The sequence below is a fragment of the Rhipicephalus sanguineus genome, chromosome 11, assembly GCF_013339695.2.
Source record: "Rhipicephalus sanguineus isolate Rsan-2018 chromosome 11, BIME_Rsan_1.4, whole genome shotgun sequence".
Taxonomy (NCBI): domain Eukaryota; kingdom Metazoa; phylum Arthropoda; class Arachnida; order Ixodida; family Ixodidae; genus Rhipicephalus; species Rhipicephalus sanguineus.
The window spans coordinates 17,385,122-17,404,099 of record NC_051186.1 but is presented as its reverse complement, the minus strand read 5'-3'; positions in this window follow the sequence as shown (position 1 = coordinate 17,404,099).

Sequence of the window (18,978 nt, the reverse complement as noted above, 5' to 3'; positions counted from 1 at the left end):
ACCAAGTGCAAAAAAAAAATAGATGGCCTGCAAAGCAGCATATATGAAACGGCACGCACAGCCGCATTCTTGAGCCTCGAGAAGACAGGCTTCGCATCGACAGTAGCAGGAAAGGCAACGTTGGACTCCTTTGTGTTATCGCTACAGCACGGCAGAATATGTGAGTTAAATTTGCACGCGCGTTACAGTGGAATATCGAAGTGCTTTACGAAAAGGCGCTTGCTTGTTTCGTATACACACTTAAAGTGCATTTGCGGTATGTGCGTGGCACTCTGACATGTCGCGTGGGCCTAGACATAATAGCGTTAAGGTTCAATTGGTAGTTATCAATTAGATGGTTTGGTCTGTGTACATTTTCACTCAGCTATTTTACATTTCTTGAAGCATCTTTACACATGCAACTGCTGCAGAAGAAAAATACAAATTTGCCAAGCAACAAAACATATTGACAGTGCAATTGATAGCCGTAATTTATAAACATTCCACATACTTGTTAAAGAAAATAACTGTCGAACAACTGCATCTCACGCTAATGAGAACCTGCAGATAATGAAGCCAAGGATGGTATAGGGGACGTTAATCGTACTGTTTTAGGGGTGTTGTAATAACTGCGCTATAGATCACAATATTTACAATACACTTAAAACAATACAATTAACGTCCCCTGTACCATCAATGGCTTCACTATCTGCTGGTTTTCATTGAGACTGTGTCGCATAAGGAAACGAGCCTTCGAAAAGTTTTGTCCGCTCATCGTATCTGATATTGTGAGCTTTCGAGCACAATCTTCAATGCCTTCAAACTTCAGAACAATACTTCCCGTATTGCGAAGAGTTCTAATTGAGTGCTTCTATTTATGGAAAGGCTAATATTAGTCGGAGACGCGCTCACACAAAGATATAATACAGAAAATGGAGCGTGAAAAGTTCATAAGAAGAATTTGAATTACGAGCGGGATGAAGACCTCGAGTATCCGATGTCATTGTATATTCAGCGATCATGTCGGTCGACAAACTCGAGTGAACACTAGTAAACGACAGTAAATAACAGCGCAAGAAATACTTTTCTAATGCTGGCCTTATTTCCGAAGTGGCCGCATGCCTATATGTATCGCCCATCGTCACTTGTCTATGCTTTTCCTGACTGCACCTTGCCACCACAAAGCGGCGATAGTTGCTAATAGCGCAAGTTTAGCTTTGAGCACTGATGGGATTATTGGGTGCAGAAGAAAAACGGCTATACTGGTCTCACATTTCGAACTATACTGTTTGAATTTAACACATGCTGGCTGTAGTGGGAATCTCTAAAATAACTTTGACATCTTCGTTAATGTTAACTTCCAGGTATCTTACCTGCCTTCTGCATGGCTGTTTCGTGCAGTTTTCTTTTTATTTTGCTTTAGTAAATCTGAGAGGATGTAAACAAACGTTTTCACATTTTGCGTCGAGTGAAAAACGTCTATCGCCAACGGCATCTAATCCGCTATCTTCAACTCACAAGTGCAACGGAGCAGCTACAACGTTTTTTTTTACAGCGCCTACCTGGGTGACACCGCACACTCAGATTTACCTAGATGCCTTTGCGCTTAGTCTATGGGGCAAATACTTAACGTATAGTATCTGCTCTGCATAGCAGCTGAAGATATTGTGTCTAAGATATGTAAATCTGAAGTGTCAACGCGAAGGCTCTTTCGAGAAAGAATAATTAGCCCTGGTGAGTGACTGAACGAGAAATCACCACAAGTCCCAAAATTGGTATTCTACATGTTCTTAAGTATTTAATTTTATTTAAATGTCACTTGGTAGCCCGAAAGTGAAGATTGTTTGTTCATTAATTAATAATTCTGGAGAAAGAATATCCAACTTATTCAATACGTAGGCACCACTTTCATTACGAGGCACTCTCGCGAATTCGCGCCAATATAAAATGTCAAATTTTATACCAACAAAGAAGATATTTTTTCCTGCAATATGTTTGCATAGTGATGAGTAAAATTAGGTTGTTTGAAGCTCGTGAACAGTAGAAAACTATTTTTAAATGCGTGAATATGGATGATTTTCTAAAATTTGCTATATCTGCGAAATTTGTTCTCCTGAGTAAATTCGCCTACTTTTTTGTAGTTTCGTGAGCTGTGAGGACGTAATATGTTCAATAGTTCCTGTAAACACCATTGCTTTAGAGCAACTACTCCATTTCATCAATTGCGGAAATGTTCAGTTTGGACAAAAATGAACAGCATTGAAAATGCGACATTAAAAATATCTCATTTTACTTATTAAATTGCCTTATAGAGACCCTGACAGATGATGAAACAGGCACCGGCGATTACGATACTGCCTAATGCGAATTCTGTACGCAGCTTTGTGTTGGGGCAAGGCCGACTGTGTTTGAAGTTTTGGCTTTCCACAAGGTATCGACTACGCCATAAATCATACTTTTGTGAAGGAGGACCACAACCACTACGCCATCATTCGTCTTTCTGCGGATAAGCGAGGTGCCCACTACATATTTGTAAGGTATTATGTGCACCTTGTTGATGGTGCATGTGGCTGATGACGATGAACAATCATGGCTGAGCGTTTTGCTGTGGGTGGGAAGCAATAAATCACACTCTCGTTGAGCAATTGGCATTGTGTGATGACTCGATTTTGCCCTTCTGCCACGCTTATTACATAGGTTAACGCGATTCCTTACTCGACATGACGACTGCGTAGAATGTTTTTGCAAATGAGCTTCAAGCACCTGCGTGGCTCTATGGTAAAATACTCGACTGTGACGCGGAGTGCCCGGGTTCAAATTCCGTTAGATTCTGGGTATCTTTTTCTCATTTTATTTTTTTTTTAATCTATTGCGTACTTTTTCCTGTCTACCGGTTACGCCACCGACGGCGATGGTGACGCCGCTCAACGCAGGAACGGGCGTCTGAGAACTGCACTCTAAAAACAATATTTTTTTATTACTTTGTTTTAAGGAGCAATGTTGGCGCTACAAGCCAGAGCGTTTCTACAATGTACCGAGTCGCAAGGAAGGTGAGACAAAGATAAAAAAATTGGGCATAAGTCTCTTACTTGTCTAAACGGACCCACATTTGCAAAATATGGTCAGGATACCAGTCATTCAAGAATGAACATTAACTAGTAGAATTAAAGGCGATTGTCTGACTGCTGTTGCCTTGAGAAATCGAATGGCGTTTTTGCCTGTGTGACATTACGCAATTTGATTGTGCAAGTAGATATGCGCAAGCATTTTATGAGAAGGGCTTTTCAAGCCTCAGGTGACGTCCTGGCAATTACTTCAGCGATATGCAGCAACTTTCGCATCACCAGATAAATGAGGCCTTCAGGCGGTAAATAACGACTCCCAAAGGACAACTTTGTGCTGATTTGTTAAAAAGGATGCGTGAAATAATGGCCTGGTTAGCAGAAGATAAAAATAAAAGCATTCGTGCAGGCACTCCACTGTATAGAGACAAATAGGACGCTTCAACGAACCACAACCTAAACGTGTGTTTTTTTTTCGTGTGACGACCCAGCGCCTTGCGCGAGTGCGAATGAATGAATGAAGCCCGCCAGTCAACATTAACGAAGCTTTATGTTCGAATTTGGTTAATTAACTTCTAAGCGACGATGTGGAGGAGGTATTCCTTTCAGCTGCAATTAGGGAAGTTAAAACTTACCTCAGTGTCAGCATTCTTCGAACTTTTTGGCCATTCATCTCATGGAATAAGAAAACCCAGGCGCGTAAATTACAGATAGATAAGAATGCTAGACGACTTTATATGTACAAATTATACAGAGCTAGAGTTACGACACGAATAAACCAAGCTGACAGATTGCTTTCGAATTTAACTGTTGCGCCCGGTGCTAATGAGAACCTTATATGTAGCAGTGGCTAGACGCCTCCCTATACAAGAATAACGCATTCATTTTAAGACGGGAATAAATAAATATGGCCGTGACCTAATTAGCCGTGTCGGTATTGAAATGCTTCGGGGCACGCCATTTTCCGCTAGCAAAATTATCCTTAGGGTCAGTGTAAATGAAGAGAAACATACTTATTTCATCCTGCTTTTTTTTCTAGACGCTAGAGCCTGATACGCCTGTCGGCGAAGAGGGGTGCCCATTTCTAAGCTATATTTCTGCTTAAGAAAATCAATATCTCGGCGTCAGCGCGTGGCCCATTGTCTAATGGTGCCGATGAATAAAAATAAACACTTGCGCGCAAGAGGTGGCCTGCTGGAGACGACATTGTGTGTTTTAGGGTCAATAAAAGCGGTAACATATTTATAAATTACCCAGAGCCACGTATGCCTTTATTATCTTGATGCCGCTGTTAAGTACTCGGCACGGTGGGCCATTCGAAGCTAAACACGATCGAGTTAAACGAGAAAGTGAAGGGGTGGATGGCGAATTAGCCGTCCTTATTTGCGAGGACTACCGTATGTTACTGGTCTTCTCTGTCTATACTGTGGTATATGATGCATCTGATGTACTATTAAATGGTCATATATGATGCATGTGATGTAGTACTAAATGGTCATGTATGATGCATGTGATGTAGACCTCTCCGCCTGTCGCCGAGCTCAACGACACGTTCTTCGGCATCTCGACAAGATTGACAGGAAGCTGTGGAGGACATTCTGCGGATCTCTCGACCCAAGGCAACCTCTATCTAAGATCTGGCGGGTGGTACGAAGTTTGCAGACAATTCCCCAACAAAGTCAACCATTCCGAGCCGTGGCTCTACATCAAGGTCGGGGAGAAATTGACATAGCCGGAGACTACTGCAGCCTTATCGCGGCCACCACTGATGCTGTGATTGAGACTCTTACCACCATAGCGCCCCCATCGTCTGATGAGCGCCTCGATGTGCCTTTCACAATGCATGAGCTTGACGCTGCCATTTCTGTTTCCCGACGCTCATCGGCACCAGGACCTGACGGAATCACGTACGCTGCACTCCGCCATCTTGGTACAGAAGCACGACATATCCTGCTCTCCCACTATAACAACTCGTGGGAGTCGGGACATGTCCCAGCTAAATGGAAATGCAGTCGCATTATTGCGTTGCTCAAACCAGGGAAGTGTCCTCATGCCCTTTCCTCCTACAGACCGATCGCCTTAGCCAGCTGCGTCGGGAAAGTAATGGAAAGGATGGTGCTGTCAAGATTAGAGTGGATTCTAGAAAGCAATAATTGCTTTCCTGCATTTATGAACGGCTTTAGAAGAGGACGATCTGCAGTCGACGGTGTGGTCGACTTGATCTCAAATGTTGAAGAGGAAAGAAACCGACGCAGACTAGTAGCGGCCGTCTTCCTAGACATTAGGGGCGCCTGCGATAATGTGCTGCATTATGCGATACTTGACGCACTGGAAGATTTAGACGTCGGCGGACGACTGTACGCCTGGATCGTAAGTTACCTTAGTGACCGTACCATTTACATGACGACAAGCGACGGAGACACCGATCGACATACTATTCACCGTGGTGTTCCCCAAGGGGGAGTTCTCAGCCCAATTCTGTTCAACGTTACTATGATTGGACTGGCAGCAGAACATCCCAGCACGGTAAAAGTCAGCGCATATGCGGATGACATATGCATATGGGCGTCCGGAGCTACTCGTCCGCAATTGCGTCCTCGACTTCAACGTGCAGTGACGTTAACAGCTAAATATCTACGGCGCCAGGGTCTCACTCTTTCCATTGACAAATGCGCAGTGCTTGCATTCACGCGCAAAGATATGTCAAGATACCCTATAACTATTAATGGAACGGCGATGCCTACTGTAACGCACCACAAGTTCCTTGGGGTAATCATAGACAGGGATCTATCGTGGTCGAGGCACGTCGCAGCACTGAAATCAAAATTGAAAAGTTTTGTTCTCGTTCTTCGGACTGTGGCAGGAGCAAGATGGGGCCCATCAGAATCGTCACTTCTTCAACTCTACAATGCGCTGTTTGTAGGGTATATACGGTATAGCATGCCGGTGCTCTCAAACATGAGACCGAGCTGTGTGAACAGGCTAGAGAGTATTCAAGCTCAAGGATTGCGAACATGCTTGGGCCTACCACGCTGCACGTCAACGAATGGAACCATCGCGGAAGCTCGGGCTTGTCCCATCAGTGTATACATGCGCTGCGAGCCACTTCGAGTGCATCTTCGCCTGTTGACCCGACACAGGCAGCACCCGCTATCAGCACTCCGTGCCACCCACCCAAACTGCAGTTTTTCAAGAGCAATATCACGGCATGAAAACGTTCTACCATCAAGGTTTTCTTCCCCGAGATTTCCTGGAACACCGCCGTGGGTCCTGCCAAAACCGCCTGTTAGCCTTGTGATTCCTGGGATTACGAAGAAGTCCCTAGTTTCACCAATTGGCCTCAAACAACTGACCCTCCATCACATTTATACAGCGTACGGCGGCACCATGCACGTGTACACCGATGGATCTACCACGCTATGTACCTCTGCTGCAGCCTTTGTCATCCCACAAATGGTTATAGCTCGACGGTACAAAATAGACCACAAGACCACATCAACTGCCGCAGAGCTTGTTGCTATCCGGGAGGCAATAAGATTCATTTCTGGAGAGCAACCTCGTACATGGACAATATTCTGCGATGCGAAACCCGCTTTGCAAACCATTAATTGCGTCATGAGACAAGGTCCATACTATATTTTAGCCATAGAAATTACGGAGCTTCTTCACGTTGCTTCAACAAATGGCCACCTCGTCACCTTCCAATGGATTCCTGCCCACTGCGGCATAATGGAAAACGAAGACGCAGACGCCGAAGCTAAAGGAGCCTTGACCAGTGGCCCTGAAGTGCGCACTGCGTTTTCACGGCCAGACACGAACGCCCTGCTTCGGTACGTAATGCGTGACCTCACACTTGAGCACTGGACGAAACCGGAGCGACGACACCGGCGATTACACAAATGGGACCCCGAAATGAGGTTCTGTATGCCTCGTAAATTAAAACGACAGAACACAAGTATGATTCACCGAATTCGTCTTGGTGTGGCCTTCACAAGACGTTATGCACATATCATCGGCTGCAGTGACACCGGTCCCAACTGTGATCACTGTCAAGTGCCAGAAACACTTGAGCACATATTTTGTACCTGCCCAGCATACGCACGCGAACGACAGAAACTGATTTCCTCGACTAAAGGAGTGCATAATAGGCCATTAACTGATGAGGTTTTGCTGGGCCCATGGCCTGACGCCAACAGCACAACTGTGGTCATAAGAGCGGTTGCAGCTTTCCTACAAGCCACTGGACTGGATGCGCGGCTATAGCACTGCATCACCTAGACGGGACTGTACATACTCACCTCTCTTACTTACCATCGTCATCCATCCTTCTTTTTTCTCCCCTTTCCCCACCCCCGGTGTAGAGTAGCAGGCTAGAGCATAATATCGCTCAGGCCGACCTCTCTGCCTTTCTATAAATAAACCTCTCTCTATCTCTCTCTCTCTAATAAATGGTCAATGTGCACAAACTATGCATCAAGGTGCACTGTTTCACGACCTTTCTGTGCGGGCCCACGAGGGAAGTGTGCGGTCGTACAACTTTGTTTAGGCGGGTAATGAGTGGAGGGCTTCGACTGGCACAACTGTTCATCAAACTGTTAGTAAACGATTTTTTCTCTTTTCGTAAGGGAAGTGACCTCTTCCTGCTAACAGTGTGCGCAAGAAGACTAGGGCCACTGTTGCCTGGGTATGTTATCAGCACTCAAGTGATTACAAGTGTAGGTTATACGAAGGAAATCCTGGCAAATGCGCGATTTATTTAGTGTCCACTTTTCCACCGTGCTTTTTTTTAAGATCAAGTGTTGTGTCCACGATCGAAACATGCTGCAAATACAGTAAGATTTCAACTGCATGAGCAGCAACTGGTTATCATTCCTTCTAGGAATCTTATCGTTCCCATTTCCGAGAAATCGTCTACAAATCCAGCGAATTATTTAATTAATATCCTTGAACTGATGCCGTGGAGGAGGGTACCGGAGTAATGGTGTAAAAATATTTCATTAGTGACATTTCTAAGGTTACATACTATGCGCCGAGCGCATGAACTGACGTTGATTCTGAAACCATCTTTCAATGATCAATATATTCAAGTGGAAAGGAGGTAATTTTTCAACAGTATTAAGTTGCGCAATGATGCGGCGTTTTGTGTAGTTCGATAATGTAACTGTGAATAGAAGGTGAAAGAACGAAACACCGCAATGTAAAAATCAACGTGACACTGGCGGGAGACAGCGGCGTTCATGCGTGGGCGACCACCATGGGAGACATCAAGGATTCCTAATTTGATCTGTGTAACGAGTCGAATGCGCATTTCTTAGGAATTTGAGATGAAGCAATGCTTAATATGCCGCAACAAAAGGCCCCTACAGAGCAGTGGCGCTCTTTCGAAATCTGCAGGAGACTAATCGTGTTTGAACGGGCATGGTCCGTTATGCTACGGGGCCATCTACTTATCCAAGGCGCGCATTTTATATAATAGGAAATGATGTTTCGTACATGCTAGTGCAAGTTTAGTGCGCATTTGTCTGAATGCCTAAAATTCTTCACACCAGAAGCCAGTGAAGGGAGAGCGCTGTCTTCGCCTTCCAGTGACTTTTTGGTGGAATATATTCGTCTAAAACGTAGCTCACGTAATCCATTTTGGTTCGCCAATTCGGTTTATCTCTGTTCTGTTCTTTCTTCATTTCCCTGACGCTATGCACTGTACCAAATATAAAGCTTATCTTATCAAACGCGAAGCATTTTTTAAGGAACGGAAGGCGCTTTGGCCGCTCCTATCTATCTATCTATCTATCTACCTATCTATCTATCTATCTATCTATCTATCTATCTATCTATCTATCTATCTATCTATCTATCTATCTATCTATCTATCTATCTATCTATCTATCTATCTATCTATCTATCTATCTAGCCGACTACGTCTAGGTGCTCTCTTGACCGCTTCGTGAACTTGGTGTATAACCGAAATTGACATATACGAGGGTATGAGTGTATCGCGAATATGACTGCCAGGTCATAGCGTGAATAACATAAAAAGCCTTTCACGTACGTCATGAAACCATTTTCCCAGTCACGTGTGGCGCATACCCGCATACCATGACCCATTGTATGCGGGTATGTGCCATAGGTGATTGTCAGTATATATCAGACCGAAACGGCAAGAACAGACATTAGAAATTTGAACACGATAGCGTTAAGGAGTCCGTGCCGCAGAACAGCCGGTGTCGAGGGCGGCGACGGTGCCGGCTAGTGAAAAATCCCGAGGAGTGCAAACAATAAAATTGAGGTTTCGAGCCGGAATTGAAACCTGGCAGGTTAGGTATTCTACCACAGACCCACGAGATATTTTGAAAAAAAGCTTTGGCAAAGCACCCTATGCAGGCATCATGCCGGTGAAACTTCCATTGCGGTTGAAGTGTTGGCTATTTACTCATATAAAAAATGGAATAAACATTACATATCTGCTCCTATGATTCGCAGGCTATCTTCAAGCTACGTATGATATGCTCTTTATCGCACGGCATCGTGTACTTTGTTACGATAAAACGGACTTCCGTGCTCTACCGAGAGTGCTCACGTTACTTCGGGCCGTAAGTTACCCATTAAACGCCAGTGTGTAGTCGAAATGCCTGTGAAGCCCATGATAGGCATACAACTACTCCGTTTGCACAAACACGACGACGCGTCAATCCACGTCGTAACGCTTTGCTCAAAGTAAAAACAACAGCATAGACAATCACTAGCCGACTGCTTCGCATCAAAAGGATTTCCACAATGTGTGGGATCGGCCGGTATTTTTAGCATCGCCGTCTTTGGTATATCTGTTCTCTTTCTAGTTCTCTCGGTTTTCGTCCTCTAAGTAGTCACACAGAAAAGACCATCTCAAGTTATGGACAAGATTGTAGTTTTCTTAATCATGTAAACTGCAAGGTCAATTACATAAACGATTTCACTATCTATTCCCTCTCACGCAGTGTCTTGCTGCTCTAGAAGTTTTTGACATCAATAGTGTCAAAGTCTAGAACAAGTTTCACATAATCTCTAATTGCTAGCATGCATGTACATTTCTTTTTACATGAAAAATTTCCGTTAATATTTCAAAGTTATTTGTTAGCCGAATTTGTGCGCGTCGGAAGTTTTATGTTTGCTTTTCAAGGGAAAATATGTTCGTAGATGTTTATATACTCAAAGCGGCCTTATATTAGGGTACATTTTCATAGCTTGCGCTTAATAGAAGGCATTCTCGATAATGAGTAAATGGTCGTCATGACGCTGTGTAAATTTGTTCTAGTGTCGGTTTAGATAATATAGTTTGGGCTTGTTGCGTTATGCCTTATTCCTAGAGATTAGAGGCATTATAACGAACACATCTGCATACTATAGGCAAACAGCATGTGTACCCAGACCTCATGTAACACGCTCGTTCTGCAACGAACAGGCCGCGAACATCGCACCAGCTTGTGAAATTACTACGTTAAGTGTCGCAGTACTCTAGGCCTTTTTCGTGAGGAAAACCATGTGTTCTATCGTCGCGTAACGTAGCGGCGAGAGCGTACTCTGGAGATGTTATGTGCGAGAACTATCACATGCAAGCGGACCATCTAGTTCCGAATTTTCTTTTCTAACCATCAATTTTGAAACAGCAGTGAAAGGTTGCAGGGGCACTGGCCTACCAGATCTATTCACACGTTAGCAACAGCTTATACTACTGTCTAATTTTGGGTAAATTATGGCGAAGTTTGCCCCAGCGTTCACGTAGTGATGGCTGGTATTGGTTAGTTTTGAATAATGGGGGCTTAATGAGGAGTAATGTGTATCAGTCTAGGTTAATGCGCCTAGCTGTCATGTAATAACGGCTAAATTGTTGGCTATTCGTGTGCAAATGTTAGCCGTTGTCGCTTAGGGTTGGCTATGTATTACTGATGTCGGCTATTGTTCTATAACATCAATTTATTCCAAATGCTGCTCACGTAATGTCGTATCAGATTGTGCTTACCCATTATTCGACGATTACCAAGAGGGAAGTTTTTTTTTTTTTTTCAGTGACAATTACTCCACCCTCCACACCATTTCCCCTTACGAATGAGTGAATACGCGTTTCTGTGACCAGGTAGACTAATTTTGCTTTCACAAGACCTCGAGCCGTTTAGGCACCTCCACCGCCATCATCATCACTCTAAGGAACACCGTCGCACCAGTTTTAAATATAGGTTACTCATTCATTCATTCACCCTGTCTGTAGAGTCGGCGTGCCGACTACAGTGGGACGATGTTGGAGATAGTGCAATAGGAATCTATTGTTAATGTTAAGTGAGGTGGACCAAGCACGCGCACCAAACCACTGAACCCCGGGAGACGAGTCATAGATCGTTGCGCTTTAATTAGGAAATTGTGCTCTTCATGCCGTATATTTCGTCTACTCAGGCTATTTATGTACACATTCAGGTTTCACTAGCACCTGTGAACGGAAGATTAGAATACAAGAGCACACGGGGGACAGCTCCGATGGTAAAACATATCAAGCGTGAAAGCACGCTGTTTGTTCTTCATGGCCTTCGCGTTAACACTGATTTATCCTGGCAGGTTCTCGTAGGGCAGCACCTTCTGCGGACGTCGAAAACAAAGAAGCGGATGGTGCAATAGCTGTCTTCATATACAACATCACGCGTATGAATGTGCACTCATTGGCGTATTTCATCGGAAGTGGCTAAGGGCGCTGCTGACGCGCTCCCATGAGTGACGTGAACTCTGTGCGAGCCAAAGAACGTTACTCGCAGTAACACAAGTGCACCTTATGCTACGTAATAGGATGTAGTTAGGACATTATTGCGTTCTCCCGCTACTTGCCTATTTGGTGCTTTAATTGCACCTATTTGGTGCAATTAAAAACAAACATAATGATAAGGTAAACTCTACTCACCGCACATCAGTGCACATTCATGCGTGAACTGTTACGTAAGAAAACGGCGATTGTATCTATTAGTGAAAATATTCGTACAGGTTATGTGTCTTTGGTAAAGTGAAGTGCAGTAAACGGGAGAGAAAGGTGAGACAGCAGAGTCGAGCGCTTGTCCCGTCTGTCTCACCTTCCTGTTCCACTCTTAAAATTTTATGTATTTTTCGACGAATAGGGGAAACACGGGTAGTTTGCATCCACGGACCATGTGAATAGCGTCCTCTTATAAATAGCATCAACGATATCGACGCATTCGATATGCGGGCACAACTGACAAACGATTTGATGCGATGCCATCGGAAAATTGCCGGGAACAAAATACAATCCGAGTGACGTGCGCCAGGCGTACATGGAGATCGTGGTGGATATAGAAGGTTAGTTAGATGGCGATTTGCATTCGGCGCTGACGATGCTAATAATGTCGTCCTGATTCCTGCTTTCCTTAGTCAAGGTTACTGTTCGCTATAAAAACCATCTCATGTATTCACTGAGGCCGTGGTCAGCATGATATCTTCTGAAATGCATTTTTGGTCTCATGAGAGCAGTTGCAGTAATTACACAATGTGTGGTTCTCTGCTCTTTTGTCTACTTTTGTGGCGCTACGACCACAAGAAATAACACATCATAATATGCAAAATATTTGGTGTGGCTGTCTTGAGATATTGAATTTTCACTTCACTGAGACACAGGAGCTTCCGCAGTTGCGATTCTTACAGTCTCGGTGTGTGTTTCCCAAAATGCGAAAAAAAGTTTGTTTCATGATGCTTTTTCAGCGGCAACGTACCCAAGCAGCCGTTTGTAGATGACATTGGAGGATTCTGCTAGCTCTAACGTCACACAAAAAGCGTTCTGAACCTTTAAAAACTCAGACGAGCACATTGACATGCATGTTGCAAGAAAAAGAACTGCTGGCTTTCGCCGGAGCACGGATGAGCGGGGGCGGCATATACTTATGTAGACAGCTCGAGCGCATAGAGGAAACTGGGGTTTATTCGCAAGTAAAAAAAAATCCTGCCATATCCACGAAGTGAATGATGATGAGTGGGCGTACATTCCGTACGCGCACTCGTCAATGCTCGCATCTTCCGTACATTTTGCCCACTCGAGGCCAGACCGGGACGACGCGCCAATGCCGCTTCGGCTGCGCGAGCCCTCACCGCCTCTGGATCTGTGGTGGCTCGTTGTTGTTGACGGTGAGTCCGTGCGGCTTCGGCTTCTCGAGATCTCACCTCCGAGTCTTGACGGCGGAGCGGAGGGCCACTTGGCGAGCCCTCCGCTCCGCCGCCTTGTCTTTTTCGTTCATATTATTATTATCGAAGCGCACACACTGACGACTGTCGAAAGAGAGAAGAAGCGCGCCGAGAGTGAACGCGATTTACAGTAGTGGCCCTCTAGCGGTCTCCTATCCAAGGATAGCAGGCGTCGGAGTATACGTTAGCGAGCACAGCTGCGCCTGTAGCGGTCTCCTATCAAACTAGAACACGCATCGGAATGGAGCGAGCGCCGCAGAGCCATCTAGTGGGCGCTCCGAGTACTAGCGGCTGGCTACGACGCAACGGTAGACAAGCCTCGACCTTCAGGAGCTTCGCCCCTCAAAAAGAGGGTTCGGCGCAGAGCGGTGGCGTGATCCCTGTGCAGGGGTCGTTTGCCTCGCTACACAGGAAGCGCAACATGATTTGATGTGCAACGACACCGTCAGCGGAGGGCCATTCTGCCCAGAAGCAGGGACAGTTGTACCTTAAACAACTAAAATAATGCAGATCCGTCATGGTAGCGGTGGCGGTCACTTTAATCTAGGCGAGAGAGAGAAAGGAGTCACCGACGATCGTTAATATTCCTTGGCATCTGAACGCGTGATTTGCTTTTGGAAATCAGTAACGTTTTCGCTGGCGGCTATCTGCGTTCGCTTCCTGGAAATGCAGAGAAAGTCCAGCAAATTGTGGCAATTCGTCATACTGCGGGGATTGTGACCCACCTTCCTTATTTGAAAGTGTGTCCATCATTCTTTACCATAATGCACCATTAGGATGACATTTTTTCCATCATAATGATGCATATAGAGGTGTACATGATGGGTATAGTTGTGTGCCTCACTCAATGCACAACTGATCCTGGTTAAGCCCTCCTCCAGACTCGTAAGCAAATAACAAACCTGTGCATCTGCATGGTATTGACTACTCTGAATTAAGCTTGGGAGAGAGCAGAATAATCGAGAGCAACAGCTGCCCACAATAAGCGCTCTCATTGGGTCGGAGGATACATCTACAATGTTGCTATGTTGACGTGCTAGCGGCTATGCTTCTGTCCCAGTTCGTGGTAGTCAGCTGTGCGCAGAAGCAAATATTTCTCACTCGCTCACAGGGAGTCACAACATCACCCATTACGTGTCCTCGATGTCTACTACAATATCCACCATTGCAGTGAAACATATTTCATGGTCTGTTGTGGTCGGATGTGATGAGGTACACGTTTTCAATAGCGATGTCAGGAAAGCGATGTTTGTTTGCTTTTCGTTCTCTTTTCGGTGCAGCAGGGCTCATTCTACGTTGTGTCACACTTCAACACCACCCTCTTTTTTCACACACAAGCACCCACATCTACAATTGTGCATTCCACCAGAGCCGCAGCACAAATTTTTTTTATTCTCCATCATTACCTCCCAGGTAACGCAAAAAACGTACTTCAGCTTTGAAAACTACCTCATTATATATTCTACAAACGCTACCAAGGAAAAAAAAAAGCATGGCTGATCCCTCCGTCATAAGAATCGGTATAACACGAAAGTGAAACGTATCTAGACAGAAGTAGTGCTTATTTTGTAATGATATATGAGAGCTTGTACAACGTCTATTCGTGTTTGGCAGCTATAGCGCCGATTGGCGTGGATGTACCCATGTTGACGCCTAGTTCGTAGATGTTCTTAGGTTGAGCCGCAAACGCGTGCGTCCCGGTGGCCTCTGTCTCGCTCCACTAAGGCACGCCATTGGCCCATCGAAATCGTGTCTTTTCTGCAACACGCATTGCAGCAGTTTTGTTAGTCGGTGCTCTCGCAATTGATGTAGTCGGCGGCGGAGAAATCCCGTTGGTGCATGTGGAAGCTGCACTACTCCGATGAGCCGGCGCACGCTCACACGAAGCGAAAGGCAAAGAACGTAACATCGTCAAGGGTGCCTCGGCGACGCCAGCGCGGCCAGTGTCCCTCGCTGGTATCGAGACGCGTTACCCATGGCTTCCGATATCGCACGCAATCTCGGAGTAAGCGCGAGTAAGTGTTGAGCGTGACGCATTACTTCTTTTCACCTCTCACAGACGGCGGTACCACACTACCCCCGCCTCGCTCCGTCCCGCCTATCTACACCGCCAACAGAGAGCACTGTGCGAGAGAGAATATGTGAAAGATATAAGGCGCGTTCGTGAGGTGTCTAGCATCTGCCAAGCTAGCTTAGTTGGTTCAGCGTCGGGCGCTTACCGTTGCGGCCGAAGCGTCGTGGGTTCGGTTCCCAGCGGCGGAAGTTTTTCTTGTTTTTCTTTTCTTTCCCACCCGTTGGCGTCCATTTTATGAACGTCATATCCGGTAACGAAAGTACTTAGTGGACCCCGGCATAAAACGCTTTCGTGTTAAAAATGCGCAGCTTTAACTGACTTAACGTCGCGAAGGCTGCATAAACAAAGGAGCTGGTGGCACCAGTTATAGCTTGGCTACTGCCGAACATTCCAGAATGAATGCGACGTCATGCAAGGCGAACATTGCAGAACGTACGCGAGACCCTCAGTCTTTCCAGGATGGTTTTCGGCCGCTCCTCCTCTCTTTACCACCTCCTTCGCTTCCACCATAGGTTCGGCTTTGATCTCCTTCTGTCTACACAGCTTCACCCTCTCCACGTCGCTACCCTTTATCTATCAGGCTCAATTCTCTACACTAGGCTTCCCTCACACCCACATACCTTCACCCGTGCTCTCCCTCCGATCAGGCTTCGCTTAGCAGGACTTGTGTTTGGCCAAGTTGGTCCATGCTTGATGCGGAACTGACGAGCGCTATGGAACCGGGACATAGACAAGAGGCACACAGGGCAGGCGCTCAACTTTCAACTGCAGTTGGAAGTTCCGCATCAGGCTTCGCTGTCGCAGTTGTGCTAGAAAAGGCGAACGACGGATCGGCAGGGATTTACCTCAACGTTAAACAGCTTAGCTATTTAACGCCGGGATAGACGATAACGAGAAAAATTGGGGGACCCTTAAGCTTCGCCTTTAAGAGACGAACGCGATAGCGCTATCCGGCCCCTAGTGCGCACTTGAACCACTAAGTGCATACTTATTAATGTGTGTTGTTACACACACGCACACGCACGCACACACACCACACACACACACACACACACACACACATGAGCGCGCGCGATGCATCTATAGTAATGGTACAGATTTGCAGTCTGCGCTAGAACGGCGGAACCATATAGGTTCTGTTGTAGTCGAGACATGTTTTTCCACAATTCCTCAGAGATGGCAGCACATTGTCTAATGTTTGCTGTTAGCTTGATATGTTTTCCGCTAGATGGACATAGTTGTCCATTTTTGGAGCTGTTCGCAAGTTTGCGTGTGTTTGTTTTTAGCGGCGATGGGTGCACTATCCCAGCTCTTTTCTAAGCATGGCGTCGCTCAAAAAACGTAGTTTCATGGCCTCGCCATTGCGCCTACAAATCGCCGAATGGGCTCATTTTACTCGTGACGCCTGCCGAACAAAATGCGTTAAGCAGACTCTTTCCACTACATGGCATTTATGTAGTGTTATTTCCGAAACAGTGGCAAGTAACGCGCAGGTAAGATCGTAATGCAGAACCAACCACTACTTCAAGTATGCATTTCATGCGTATGGCTCTCCATCTAAAAGACATTTACGAAGAACTTGGCATCAGACCAGACTGGCACCCCATCTTGATAAGGTGTTCATCCTTACCAGACTCCCTGTGTGACAAGCTTTGAAGAACTTTTCGTGTTTCTCTGGACTAGCACAGTATGTATATGCATGTAAGCCTTTGCATGCTTGTGCAGTATTTGTGCGATTATTGTCGCTCAGTGAATGCATCACTAAGTCATAGCGTTTGTGACAATTTCAAATGAATCTCTCTCTCTTTATATCTCCCCCATCCCTTCCCCCAGTGTAGGGTAGCATACCGGTCCTTCTAGACTGGTTGACATCCCTGCCTTTCCTTTCTCTCCTTCTCCTCCCCTCAAATGCGCATTATAATATATACCATGAAAAAAAGAAAACATCGTGGTTTTGTGGTAGGACACCTGCTTGCCACGCAAACGGCCCGGGTTCGATCCTCAATGGGACCGAAGATTTTTATTGTTTACATTATTTGCATCTTTCTCGATATTTTGGTCACGGACGATTTTTCGCTCGCCACCAATGAAGCCGTCACCGACGCCGACGGCGGAATTTCTGCGAAACGAGCTCTAACGCTATCGCGTTAATTAATTATAACAACAAATAATAGCAACGCGTTTGTATTAACCAGACAAGAAGCTTGTAGCATTCTCGCTCTGGTAACGACGTGGCATCGGATTTTCACACGGGCAGCACTGGCCTAAATATCCAAACTTGTCACACCTAAACAAAATTATATTAACGCACGCGCAAATGGAGTTGCCAAGAATTACAGCGCAGCCGTTACTGCATGGCAGCTTTCCACGAGAATGAGCATCGAGTGCGATGCTGTAAAAATGGTTAATATAATCACATGGGGAACAGATGGCCTAGACTAGGAACTGCTTCTGAGAACACAAAGAGATTCTTTAAACCAGATGACAGGTGTCGGCAACGTCCCAGAATGTTCTTCTCGTGTTGCAAAAGAACCTCTATGGGATGTCGTTATTGATTTAGAAGCTGCTGCTTTGTGCGCAGCTCCACCTTTGAACAGTCGTCAGCCGAAGGAATGTACTCCACGAAAGAAAGTCAGCGACTGAATGAATCAATAAGACATGCCACGGTCATGTAATGTACCTAAGAGAATTGATAAAGAAACATATGTGATGCTAAATTCGGAATAGCGCAGACATTTTGCCTTTTCTCGCAGCTACAAGTGGATGTCACGTGAGGCAGTGTTGAAAGCACGCTACTGCTGGCAATCGATGAATCCCAATTCTCTGTATCATAGGAAATTATGGGGTTTAGAACGTACTGGAAAGAAGAGGGCGCTGTGTGACTATTTCTGGCTTGCTGTCTTGCGTTACCGGTTGCGAATAAATTGTCAGTGTATATGCTTATAATCATGCAGAATAACAATATCAAACAAAACGTCGACTACATATTTCAGAAGAGCAAGAAATATGGTCATGTCGCTTCGGAGAGATATACTTGTCTCTTTGTATATGCTTAAGCTACTGTCTCTCTCTCTGTCTCACAGTGAGTTGTTTGGCGCTCCGTTCAGTGCTTAGCGAAACATTTGCTTTCTACAGATTCCAGCGCCTCCTTTGTATATGCCTAACTGTTGTCCTGTAAACGCATCGACTGATACATTGAACATAATGAAATATCATACCCTTAAAAGAACATCGAACGAAAATTAAGCGTCAGTTTAAGCCGACAGCTGATCTCTCGTATGAAGCACGAATTGGTCACGGAAGAGATCAATATGAGAAACGCCAGTGTCGTTGGTATTAATAAAAATTACTTGTACATCTTTTCACCATATCACGTATAAATTAAGTGGTTCGTGGCCCCATCACATGGTGCTGTTTTTGTCAAATGCAGCGATTCATTACTGTTGCAAACAAAGAATATTACCATTGCACTCGTCTTTAGAAGCATGCGGTGTTCGGGGAAGAATCCTTACGTCTGATATGTCGGAGCCTCAGCAGAATTTTACGACCTAGCCCCGTGGGAATCGCGCCCCAGTAATCTTCCAGTTTTTTTTTTATATCTATGGTAGCGGTTGAACACGAAAGCATTCTGTCCTGTCTCATCCTGCCTCTGTAAAA